Below are 14,327 nucleotides of genomic sequence, written 5' to 3' on the forward strand. Positions count from 1 at the left end.
ACTCCATGGTCTGTCAGTGAAAATGCTTTATTTACCCTGCTTGTAGGGATGGATCTATTTGAGCCTATAATTAAATCTTACGCAGGCTTATTCTGACATATTTACTTTTGACAATTTACGAAGCCAATATTACCCATTATTATGTATACATTATTGATCTTTTGAATTTTAGTTTTCAATTCCATATCATGGATTAAAAAAATAGAATTTTTTTCTAATAGAGAAGTTATCTTCTTTATTTCCTTTCAGCCAGCCTATTGTGAGGCTAAAAAATGGTCAAAATCAAATAAATATTATACAATGTAAATTATCATGAAATGTAATAGATTACCACCAATATTTATCAATATTTACAATATCTATCAATATTTAATATATACACCAAATTTGGATTTAAATATATGTGGGTTTAAATATTTATATGTTTAAATTTCAGCACCATTTCTTATTTATGAACTGTGTCATCTAGAGCAACTACTCATATCTCTAAACTCTCTATTTCCTCATATGTAAATTGCATGTAATAATACAGGCCTCAGGGACTTCTCTGGTGGTGCAGTGGATAAGACTCCATGCTCCCAATGCAGGCGGCCCAGGTTCAATCCCTGGTCAGGGAACTAGATCCCACATGCATGCCGCAACTAAGAGTTCACATGCCACAACTAAGGAGCCCTCCTGCTACAACTAAGGATGTGCTGCAACTAAGGAGCCGCCTGCCGCAACTAAGGAGGCTACCTGCCACAACTAAGAACTGGTGCAACCAAATAAATAAATAAATATTAAAAAAATAATATAGGCCTCAAAGAATAGTGGTATGTATTTATTTGTCAGTTACTAGTAATAAATTGATTATTATTGATGTGGAACTTCTTAGACAATATATTTTACAAGAAAGATTGATATATAATATCTTTATAAATGTTACATGATTGAGCTGAGAATTCTGAAGATATAATATACTATACTCATCTTTAGTTTGCATTTTTTTATGTAACAATGTGCATAACTTATAGGAATCTTTTTTTTTTCATGTTAAACTGAGAACTTCAAACAATGCCTAAGGAAAACCACTCAAAGAGCACAGTGATGGATTTCTTGAAGTGTTTTGTTCCCCATCAGAGGAAGAAACAAAGTGAGACCCAAGGTGATATAAGAAATAAGTAATCTGTTTAAGAACAAAAAAATGGCACTATGTTGGAACATAATGTGCCGAAAAAATGGATTTGAAATGATACAGAATCTAGGTACACACAGTGAAGAGGAAAAAAAAAATACATGGGCCATAATGGAAGAGAAAGATTACACAAAAGGCAGTTCAGAAAGCACATTTCTCTGTTGTTATCCTATTTTCCTTTCCCTCTTTTAGAAGTAATACCTCTCCCAATTAATTTCCATCTACGCACATATTCACTGCGTATTATTTAGAAGAGAATCAGTTCCATATTTTAAAAAGGGATGAGATTATAAAAGGAGGAAAGAGTAATGAGGTAGAAGACTGAAGGGAAAAAAACATGAAATAAGATTAGATAAAGAGAAATGAAAAAGAAACCATATAGTTGTATTTTAATACATTAACCAAATAATTTTGCTGCATAAAGAGAAATGAAAAAGAAACCATATAGTTGTATTTTAATACGTTAACCAAATAATTTTGCTGCAAAAACCAAAAACCGGCTAGGCCAAAATTTAACAAAGGGCTGCTTTATGTAAAATGTTTTTTAACAAGTAAAACTTTATGAAATTCTGAGATCGTTCAGTAGATTAGATATATCTGCAAATCACTATCAATCAAGCTGAAACCTCTGCGATATGTATTTTTATGAATTTTTTTTAAAAAACAAATTCACCCATATGAAACAAGAATAGCTCTTTTCTTCTCTTTGCTTAATAAAATTAACACATATATAGAAAAAAAAAACATGTAAAGTGTGTTCACTGCATGACCCAGTTGTGCACACAGTTGAATGTCTTTCCTGTACACTCTTGTGTTTTCCTGGAGAAAATACTTCAGTGCTTCCTTTGTCTTTTTTTCTGTAACTATTTTTAAGTTTTCCCCAAATGATCCAGAGATCTATTCTCCTTCTAGAATTAGACTTTTTCCCAACCATAATATTTTCTTGCAGATGGTTCTTCTGTTACACTTTGAACTGGTTGTTCTCCACTCATGCGGCAGCCTTCTTCCTTGAACTTCCGTTCATCTTCAACTTAGGACTTCCTCCACTACGTCCCATCCCTTGTTTCCTGATCTTCATGCTTTCCTGTTTTTAACTCAGTAATATTGTTGGAGTCCATCCCTCAGTAATTATCTTGGGTCTTGGTGTTGAATCTTTCTTGGATTCTTTATCAAATTGACTGGGTAATGGCCAGGATGCCTTAAGCAGTCACTCTGGGTGGTAACTTCTCTGACCAGCTGTAACAGTTATTACTCTTTCATTGTATTTCTACTTCCTGAACATGTATGCAAATATATCATCTACGATTTTCTTCTCTTTCAAAGAGCTGGAGGGCTGGAGTTGCGTATTTCTCTTCTGCCAGTGAGGTTAGGCTTAGATAAATTCCACACTGTTTGGCTCTGATAAAAGTTTCCCTTGAGGGTGCACTTTGTTAAGAAGAACAGGGACATGGGCATATTTCAGAATAGTGACTTTTCCCCTCCCCCTGCCACAAGTATGAGATAATTTTTCCTCTATTCTTCACCGTAAGAATCTAATGGGACTCCTAGAAGTAAAACGTATAAAAGATTGGGGCCACATGGAGACTTTAACTCTTAAGCTAGTGCACACTGAGCCTCTAGCACTCTGTCAATACAGTTTGTGTTCCTACTGGGATTGGCAGCAGTGATGGGATTCTGTTCCACTTCTGGGTTTATATTCCCAATAAGCTGTGATTCTCTGTATTCTCCTATCTCTCCAGGTTTAGGGGCAGCAGTTTGCCTTGTGGCTTTAGCTCCCTGATGACTCTAAAAAGAGTTGCTGCTTTTCAGTTTATTCATCACTTTTCCTGTTGTGAGGAAGGAAGTAACAACTTTCAGGCTCATTACAATTTGGACTAAAAACCAGAAATACAATCAACACAATATACAAAAATCCTTTTACGAATTTTTCTCTTAGATTGTCAGTTCATCTCTTAGATAGGTCAATCACAGTTATTTACTATGTGACTTTTAAATCTTTTCAGTGTTAAAATGCATGTTTCATTTTATCCTTTCTCCAAAAGGTATATCTAGATAATTGTTCAATTTTGCTGACTTTTCACCAAATCAGTATTCTTAATCATTGTATTTAGGAACTGGGTCCAGAATAATTCTCTCACTGATGGTGGCATTTATTAATCCATTTGGGAATTTTGTTCTAGCCCTTGCTAAGTGTAAAGACTTGGGCCAGGTACTGAATTCTACACAAAGAGGAGTAAGATGTGATTTCCACTTTCAAGGTCGTAACAGTCTATCAATAAGTTGCCAAAATACACTTGGAATGCACAAAGTGATAAAATGGCAATGCATCAGTTTCCTGTAGTTCCTATAAAAACATCAGAAACTGGTGGCTTAAATCTATAGAAATTTATTGTCTCACAGTTTTAGAGGCCAAAGTCCTAAATCAAGGTGTTGGCAGGGCTACATTCCCTCCCAAAGCCAGAGCGGAGCATCTATTTTTGCCACTTCCAACTTCCGGTGACTCCACGTGTTCCTTGGCTTGTGGCTGTACTGCTCCAGTCTCTCTGGGTCACACAGCTTCCACCTCCTGTGTCTGTGTTTCTCCTTTTCTGTCTGTCTCAAAACTGTTTCTCTCTCATAAAGATAAATGTGATTGCATTTAGGGCCCTCCTGGTTAATCCAAGATAAGTTTTTCCTCTCAAGATTCTTAACTTAATCACATCTTTTGCCATACTAGGAATAATTCAGACATTCTGAATATAAGGGCATGGACCTATATTTTGGGGGCCATGATTCAATTCATTACGGCCAATAAAACACCAAAATCTATAGAAATAGAGAAAGAAGTCAGGGAACCCCCTGCTTTTAAGGTAGGTATATTTAACCTGGCAGAGAGAAACAGTTTTAATGTTTTTAAAGACAAAAAAAAAATCCATGCTGAGTGATTACTTCTGTGTCTCTCATAATCCTCATCATGAATACATATTATGTTATTTAAACATCACAAAATCTTAATCAGCATATGATTATACCAAGTGATTTGTAGCTGAGTTCAAGAATTTCAAGGACATTATAGGATTATTCTAATTTCTCTAGTCATAATGCTCATAGGTTATAAAGTCAGGACTTCCACCCACATTTTTCTGACCCAAAGCTCATGGGCTTTTAAGAAAAAAGAATACGATAATAATAATATTAGTATAATTAGTGTTAACTAGAAGAATATGTTTTCTTTTATCTTCAGAGTATGATGTGTTTACTCTGTTTGTTTTCTTTTTATTCACTCAGAATTTGAGGGCAGCACTTTTTGGATTATTCTACTAGCTCCCCAGTTATCATTAGAACTGCTACTACACTCAACTGGTGAGCCAGTAAAAGCCGGCTTTAAAAGCAAGAAGCCTTATGCCACGTGCCTGTGGGGCTTGCAGTCAGAGCAGTCCTGACGCATCCCATAGAAGCAGAGAAAATGGAACCTGTGAGCCAGAGGCAACAGCAGAACTGATGAAATGAGCAGCTGTGCTCACAGGCTTCAGCAACCTCATCATTTCTTCCTATTTATTTATTCTTTTTTTTTTTTTTAAGAGTACCTTAATGTTAAATTTATTTATTTATTTATTTATTTATTTTTTGGCTGTGTTGGGTCTTCGTTTCTGTGCGAGGGCTTTCTCTAGTTGCGGCAAGCGGGGGCCACTCTTCATCGCGGTGCGCGGGCCCCTCACTATCGCGGCCTCTCTTGTTGCGGAGCACAGGCTCCAGACGCGCAGGCTCAGTAGTTGTGGCTCACGGGCCTAGTTGCTCCGCGGCATGTGGGATCTTCCCAGACCAGGGCTCGAACCCGTGTCCCCTGCATTGGCGGGCAGGTTCTCAACCACTGCGCCACCAGGGAAGCCCAACTGTTATATTCTTACTGAGGATAAGAAAAGACTTTCTGAGGAAGGCTTGCCATCAATCAGTTCCAGAATGCTTGGAGGTGAGGGAAGCTTGGCTTATACATGAAAAGCAAAGAATCTACATTCCATAAAGCTGAGCATCACATAGGCTGTTTTGCCTTAAAGCATAAATGGAGATCAAAGTAGAGAAGAGATTTAGTGGCACAATTTGATAGATCCTTGTTTTTTGAAAAATAAATCATATGATAAACTAATAATAGAAGATAAGAGACTTGAAAACTTAAAGAGAACTGGGCTGTTTATCTCCAGTTATAACATTGTTTGATGAAATTATTTTGAGGTTTTAGTAAGCTCTAGGCTTTGAGAGATCAAGCTATAATCCTGATAGATTGACCCTTTCTAATTTGTAGTTTTGTTTTCTTGGTCTTCATTTTGTATTGGCATGAGTACTTCTAAGCCACTAGTTGATAAAATGAAAAGACAAAGAAAAACAAATAATTTTAATAAAGTGAACCTGGATCTAAATTTTGTACACTTATTAAAAATAGAGAAAGTTTAATTTATGGCCCAAGAGCTATCAAAGATGGTCATTCTTTTCATGGCTTTGTTTATCCTCATTTTGTAGCTATAGTGTCTGGACTATAATAATTCCTTAATAAAGAAGTCTAAATACATTGCATTTATAGGATCTTCAATGTTAAACCGGCAGGCTCAAGATCTTTTATGTATTCTTGGCCTCTCCTCTTCTCCAAATTTCAGCCTAAGCAGAGGCACAGCTTGTTAAAGGGAATTTATTTTCTTTTGGCTGCCCCTGCTCACAGCTGATCCTCATTAGGGAAAACAAACCTCACTTTAAAAAGAACTATTGAGGGCTAAGGAAGAGGTCAATGTAAATTAGTTCACAAAGTGAGACTTCAATTGTTATCTAGTAGAGGGGCAGGAAGTCATATAAATAGAGACATCAATTTGAAAGAAAAGGCCTAAGGCCTGTTTTGTTCAAAGTTAAGCCTTTAAGTGAGTCTCTCTCTGTCTCTCCTGCTTTCTTTTTTCTCTCTCACAGATGTTTACCTGCCTGTGAAAGAGCGCGGAGATCCTTTCTGAAGTCTGTTTTCATGCAACATCTGTGAGAATTTTGGCTTTAGGTCTTACTTCAAAGCTTTTGTACCTAATGATAAGACAGACAGATGATTCAACAGTAAGAGCACACCCTCTCAGGAAGGCATTTCCATGTGATATAATTTTTGATGTTTAATAGCAGCATAAATTTTCAAAAGGCAAACAAGGTATGTTAGGTGCATGTGAGGAAAGAATCAACTTTCCTGTGCCAAAGAAATGATACCAAAATGGTAAAATGAGCTTTTGACACTATCTTTTCAGCAAATCTCTACTAGAATTTTTCTTAGCTCTAAAAAATAACAGAGCTTTGAGTCCTATTTGGTAATTGTCTTGATCCTGGAAAGAAAAGCATAGCCAATGCCTGTACAAGCTCAGAAGTTATCACTTATTGTGTGTTCTCCAGGCACCTAGATTTGTTCTAATAATGTTATATACTCTACCATATTTAACCTATAAAATAATGCAGGAATTAATTACTAGAGTTACCTCATTTTATAGATAAAGAAGCTGATATTTTAAGAAGTCATGTAATGGATACTTTTATCTGTTTTATGTGTAGCCACTTTTATATTTTCAAGAAGTATAGAAGACTGAATATGAAACACTTATCAAGGACACATAGGTTTATACTGTGTCAGTAGGATTCAGGTGTACTATAATAACGATGTCCAATGAGGGCATTGTTAGCATTTAAACTGGATAAATGGGTTGATTTTTAATTTCTCCTAAAAGTAGATCCAGTTAACATGAACACATGTGTAAGCTACCATGCCTCCTATAGTAAAATGGTGAGAAATTGTTAGACCTTCTTTATGTACATAAAAATGAGATTCTTGGGTCCACAGCTATTCTATATAGTTTTTTTTTCCAGTAAAACAATATTATTTGATATCTACATTTACCATTATAGGTCCTAGATGATTTTTACCACTCTGTTCATAATACTTTTAACAAAATAAAAATCATTTGACTCAAAAATCATGTAAGTAAACTCTTAAATCGGCCAAATGAATATCACCCAAGTGATTTCCAGGAGGAATAATGAATATGGGATTTTGTGAGGGTGTTTTAGCATATTTGTTAGCTAGTCAATAGTGGTGTTGCTTTAAGATGAGAGTTGATTACTCTGAATTTATAAACCTAAATTTTGTTAAGTTGTTTATCACTTTCAAGAGAATTTACAATATAAAGTTTGCTTTGTCAATAACCATCAAACCTTAATGGCAAACAAGAAAATCTACTCTTGTCTCAAAGCATTTTATGATCTCCTAAAACTCAAAGCCAAACACCACTGGATCAAAAATGTTAGTTATTATATAATTATAACATGCTATGTATTTTCTAATAGTGATAGGTTCAAAAAAAGACCACAATATTAGAGAAATATATTGCAGATGCTTTATATACATATAAGAAGCATGAAGTGCCCATCTTAAACCATCAGAGAAAGCCCAGAAATTTCAATACTAGCAGTGGAAAATTGAGCAGATCTAATCTGAAGCAAGGGTATAATCCTTAGACACATATACTTTTCTTGTGTACTATCGAGGAACAAAAACTAAGACACTGATGTGAAACACAAACCATGGGACTGACTCTACCAAAAAGACCAACTCAACAACAATCCTGAGTAGCAAGAACCTCTGATGTACTTCTATTATCAAGGCTGTCCTTACTAACAGATTTTATAGGTGGAATTGTTTGGAGAATTGATGCCATCTTCTTTTACAAGTGCCCCATTGTAAATTCACTATTCTTAGTGTTTTAAGTAGCAATATATTTTATTGCCCATTTATAATGATATATAAAATAAAAACCCACCAGGGAAGGTCACACAATACCTTGTGTTTACATTAAGGATGCTCAGTGCCTATTCACAGACAGGTAAGCCTCTGTGAGAGAGATAAATGACAGAGAAAGACTCACACAACTCACACAGCCTTAGCTTTGAGCAAAATGGGCCCTAGGACTTTTCTTTCAAATTGATGTTTCTATATTACTTCCTACCTCTCTCTACTAGGTAACTATTGCTCTTCTTTCATTAGGATACATTTTGATATTGCCTGGACATTTAGGCATGCACAAAATGGAGAGAAAGGAAAGAAAAAACAAAGTTCCACAAATATACTTTGAAATAATTAACACCAGAGTATCAAAGATGATCTTCACCTGCCCAACAAATTTCACATATAGAAGCCAATGGCCATCGTTTTGGCCCCTGAAAGTTCATTCTCTTTCAAATACTTCTGTGAATTCTAGAATGGTTTGTGCAGTCACACAAAGCACAAGCTCTATTAGGTAGAAGGAAGTCGAATGGAGGTTTGCATATGGACACTTACTGTCCTCTTCCTACGTGGATGGAACAATTTGTCAGAAAGTGTTTTCTTTACTGAGGCCTAGAGTCATTTCGCTCTGGTGACAGCACTGGAAAGAGAGCAAAAGGGCAGCTAACCAGGGAAATCTGTGCCACCTCTCAATTGACGATGTAGTCCTATTCACAGACTCTGCAGAAAAAGAGAAATTGACTGCTTGGAAAAAATAGGCAGTGAAAGTCAAATAAATTGTTGAAAATGTGCTAGGGTTTGTCCTCCAAGAATGGGAAAGACTTGTCTACAGATGTTTTTACCTGTAAATTTCAAAAGTACTTGTACTAAAAATTGCAAACACTTTCAAGAAAGTTCTATTTATAAATGTTTCTTTCAAACATTCTGGATTAGAATAATATGGTGTGATGCTGGAAAAAAATAGCTATCAGATCGTGGGGAACTATAGAACTGGAAAGTCAAATCTGATATACACTTTCAAAGATGTGAAGGAACACATTAAAATGGTTATGTAAAGTATAATTTCCTCAGGAAAAAATTTAATATAGATTATAGGATTTAAGGGACGGATTTACTGTACATTGAGAAAAATATTAGTAATCAATAAGAAGAAAATATCAATTTTGTGTAAGATACAGGATGTTTTTTCTATCAAAATATCATCTTCCCCAAACTGCACTCCGTTAAGGAAGCTTCGGCTAATGTGTTACAAATTTACTGGGTGTAAGATGATATACAGGAAAGAAATAATTCACTAAGTTAAACATTTATTTTCCACCACGACCACCCCCAAAATATATTTAAAGTGAAATTTTGGAGAGAACAATGAGTGTCAGAGTTCCTCTGCTACTGTATCTTAGCAAGTAAATATCTGTGCAAAAAATTGCTCTATGAAAGTTTAGATGTTTTGATCTCATATGCTATTTTAGAAATTCTTCAGGAAACTTTAGTCTTATATACAGGAGTGATTAAATATCATGGACATATATACAAAATCAATTCAACTATGGGGATTCATATGTGAAATCTGAATATTTATTTTTATGTAATATGTTTTGATGGTGTTCCCTGTAATTTTTTTATTACTCATTTTTCCAGCACATGACTGTTGATTTTGTGGATTTATTCTTAGGTTTTAGGTTGACAGTTGAAAAATGTGATGTTTAAGTAATAAGATGTTCCAAATTTGAACTGTAACACTTTAAAAATTATATTTTAATTGCTAATACATATCAAGTATTGTTTTTAGTCACCTGTTGTTATAAAGATTCATAAAATAAAATTTCAGTTCTCAAATGGCTTATGTCCTAATGAGGGAGGGAGTGCAAATATTAAATATATTACATTATCATAAGATCAATATAAAATTGTATAAAATTCTATTGGATATTATTAATCATATTTAAATTATTTAACATAAGTTGTGCGTTAAATGTTAAATTATTTAACATTTAACGAAATGTTGTATTATGAATGATGCATACTGTATAATACATAGTTCATAGCTAACATATGACAATTTATAAATATATACCTGTTTATTTATAATCTATATAAATATATAATAAATTTAATGGACTTTCTAAAATGAATAACTTTAATATTATCAAAAGAGATCAAAAATTATTTATGAGCCACTGACAAAAGGACCATCACTGCAGCAATCTTTAAATCCCCCCAAACCTTTTTATAAAAGATCAAAAGAGATAGAAAAATAAGTAATTCACAGATGACACATTCACTGAAGCTATATGGCCAGATCCTCTAAGAACCTCTGAGGGTGAATGTGTGGCCAGACTGTTCCACAGCATCAGATCCCTGCTTGGTCAGCTGCTGCCCAGCGGTAGCAGAGAAGAGACAGGTGAACACTGAGGGACCATACAGGTCATGGAACCCAGGATTAACACACAAAAACTTGATTTCAAAAGAATCTAGAACAATCTGCAATACTGTAAGAAGAACTTGCATGCTCCAGGTTTCTGACACATGTAAAAAAAAAAAGACCCAGGGAAGCACACTGGGGCAAAGAAGAGATCAAAACATGACAGCCTAAATCCCCAGGCATCACTCAATGTACCACAAATAGTCTTTTTCAGAAAGACAAAGACCTACCCTGAAGGAAAGCTGCTGGGGACATAATCCATGCTGAGAAGATAGGAGCACTAGGAATCCCACAGAAAGATTGCTTAGATGCCAGGGGTAAATGGATCCAAAGAAAATAGATCTCAGAAAAAATATTCCAAAATAGCATAGTATTAAAAGTGAATCGTTACTTCAGAAGGCAAGGCCTATAGCATGCAGAACAACAGAGTTACAATCACACTAATCCTGAGATGTAGAGCCACGGCCACACAAAGAGGCCATGTTTTGAATACTAAACAGTAATGACAGACAAGGACATCCTTGAGCATGAAGTTCATCAAAACTCCTACAAAAGAAGCTCCTACTACAAAAACCTACTGTATTATTTAGGGTTCTCCAGAGTAACAGAACCAATAGGAGATTGGTATCTCTCTCTCTCTCTCTCCCTGAAGAGATTATTACAAGAAATTGGCTCACTTTATTATGAAGGCTGAGAAGTCCCAAGATCTGCAGTCAGCAAGATGGAGACCAGGAAGAGCTGATGGTGTATTCCAGTCTGAGTTCAAAGGCCTGAGCACCAGGAGAGCCAATGGTGTAAGTTCCAGTAGAAAGACTGCAGGCTTGAGATCTAAGAGCTCTTGACATTTCACTTTGAGTCTGAAGGCAGGAAAAGACCAATGCCCCAGCTAGAAGGCAGTCAGACAGGAAAAACAAGTCAGTATGTTTTTGTCCTTTTCAGGTCTTCAGTTGATAGGGTGAGACCTACCTACCTTAGGGAGGGCAATCTGCTTTACTCAGTCTTCTGATTCAACTGTTAATCTCCTCCAGAAACATCCTCACAAAGGGACCTTCAAGATGGCGGAGGAATAATATGTGGAGGTCACCTTCCTCCCCACAAATACATCAGAAATACAACTACAGGTGGAACAGAACACCTACTGAACGCTGGTAGAAGACCTCAGACTTCCCAAAAGGCAAGAAACTCCCCACGTACCTGGGTAGGGCAAAAGAAAAAAGAAAAAAGAAAAAACAGACAAAAGAATAGGGACGGGATCTGCACCTCTGGAAGGAAGCTGTGAAGGAGGAAAGGTTTCCACACACTAGGAAGCCCCTTCGCGGGCAGAGACTGCGGGTGGCGGAGGGGGGAGCTTCGGAGCCACGGAGGAGGGCGCAGCAATGGGGATGCAGAGGGCAAAGCAGAGAGATTCCCGCACAGAGGATCAGTGCCGACCAGCACTCACCAGTCTGAGAGGCTTGTCTGCTCACCCACCCAGGCGTGTGGGGGCTGGGAGCTAAGGCTCTGGCTTCCAAGGTCAGATCCCAGGAGAGGACTGGGCTTGGCTGCATGAACACAGCCTGAAGGGGGTTAGTGCGCCACAGTTAGCTGGGAGGGAGTCCGGGAAAAAGTCTGGAACTGCCTAAGAGGCAAGAGACCATTGTTTCCAGGTGCACGAGGAGAGAGGATTCAGAGCACCGCCTAAATGAGCTCCAGAGATGGGCGCAAGCTGTGGCCATCAGTGTGGACACCAGAGACAGGCATGAAATGCTAAGACTGCTTCTGCAGCAACCAAGAAGCCTGTGTGCAAGCACAGGTCACTATCCACACCGCCCCTCCCAGGAGCCTGTGCAGCCTGCCACTGCCAGGGTCCTGTGATCCAGGGACAACTTCCCCAGGAGAACACAGTTCTTCTCAGGCTGTTGCAACGTCACTCTGGACTCTGCCGCTGCAGGCTCGCCTCACATTCCGTACCCTTCCCTCCCCCCGGCCTGAGTGAGCCAGAGCCACCTAATCAGCTGCTCCTTTAACCCTGTTCTGTCTTGGTGGGGAACAGATGCCCGCAGGTGACCTACAGGCAGAGGTGGGGCCAAATCCAAAGCTGAACCCCGGGAGCTGTGCGAACAAAGAAGAGAAAGGGAAATCTCTCCTAGCAGCCTCAGGAGCAGTGGATTAAATCTCCACAATCAACTTGATGGACCCTGCATCTGTGGAATACCTGAATAGACAACAAATCATCCCAAAATTGAGAAGGTGGACTTTGGGAGCAACTGTAGACTTGGGGTATGCTTTCTGCATCTAATTTGTTTCTGGCTTTATGTTTATCTTAATTTAGTATTTAGAGCTTGTTATCACCGGTAGATTTGTTTATTGATTTGGTTGCTCTCTTCATTTATATATATATATATTTTTTCCTTTTTCTCTTTTTGTGAGTGTGTTTGTGCATGCTTCTTTGTGTGATTCTGTATGTACAGATTTGCTTTTATCATTTGTGCTAGGGTTCTGTTGGCCCGTTTTGTTTGTTTTGTTTTTTTAGTATAGTTTTTAGCTCTTGCTCTCAGTGGTGGATTTGTTCTTTGGCTCAGTTGCTCTCTTCTTTCTTTCTTTTTCTTCTTTTTAATTACTTTTTTCATTTTTTATTTTTAATACTTTATTTTATTTTTTAATAGTTTTCTTTCTCTCCTCTCTCTCTCTCTCTCTTTCTCTCTCTCCCTCCCTCTCTCTCTCTCTCTCTCTCTCTCCCTTTTCTTCTGAGTTGTGAGGCTGACAGGGTCTTGGTGCTCTGGCTGGGTGTCAGGCCTGAGCTTCTGAGGTGGAAGAGCCGAGTTCAGGACATTGGTCTACCAGAGACCTCCCGGCTCCATGTAATATCAAATGGCAAAAGCTGTCAGAGATCTCCATCTCAATGCTAAGACCCAGCTCCACTCAATGACCAGCAAGCTACAGTGCTGGCCACCCTATGACAAACAGCTAGCAAGACAGAAACACAACCCCACCCATTAGCAGAGAGGCTGCCTAAAATTATAATAAGGTCACAGACACACCAAAACACACCACCGGATGTGGTCCCACCCACTAGAAAGACAAGATCCAGCCTCATACACCAGAACGCAGGCACCAGTACCCTCCACCAGGAAGCCTACACAACCTACTGAACTAACCTTACCCACTGGGGGCAGACACCAAAAACTGAAGGAACTACGAAACTGCAGCCTGCAAAAAGGAGATCGCAAACAGTAAGTTAAGCAAAATGAGAAGACAGAGAAATACACAGCAGATGAAGGAGCAAGGTAAAAACCCACCAGACCAAACAAAGGAAAAGGAAATAGGCAGTTTACCTGAAAAACAATTCAGAGTAATGACAGCAAAGATGATCCAAAATCTTGGAAACAGAATGCAGAAAACACAAGAAACACTTAACAAGGACCTGGAAGAACTAAAGAGCAAACAATGATGAACAACACAATAAATGAAATTAAAATTCTCTAGAAGGAATCCATAGTAGAATAACTAAGGAAGAAGAACAGATAAGCGACCCAGAAGATAAAACAGTGGAAATAACTACTGCAGAGCAGAATAAAGAAAAGAAAAAGAAAAGAATTGAGGACAGTCTCAGAGACCTCTGGGACAACATTAAATGCCCCAACATTCAAATTATAGGAGTCCTGGAAGAAGAAGAGAAAAAGAAAGGGACTGAGAAAATATTTGAAGAGATTATAGTTGAAAATTTCCCTAATATGGGAAAGGAAATAGTCAATCAGGTCCAGGAAGCACAGAGAGTCTGAAAGGATAAATCCAAGGAGAAACATGCCAAGACACATATTAATCAAACTATCAAAAATTAAATACAAAGAAAATATATTAAAAGCAGGAAGGGAAAAGCAACAAATCAATACAAGGGAATCCCCATAAGGTTAACAGCTGATCTTTCAGCAGAAACTCTGCAAGCCAGATGGGAGTGGTATGACATATTTAAAGTGATGAAA

Source organism: Balaenoptera acutorostrata, chromosome 2 (assembly GCF_949987535.1).
Source record: "Balaenoptera acutorostrata chromosome 2, mBalAcu1.1, whole genome shotgun sequence".
Classification (NCBI taxonomy): domain Eukaryota; kingdom Metazoa; phylum Chordata; class Mammalia; order Artiodactyla; family Balaenopteridae; genus Balaenoptera; species Balaenoptera acutorostrata.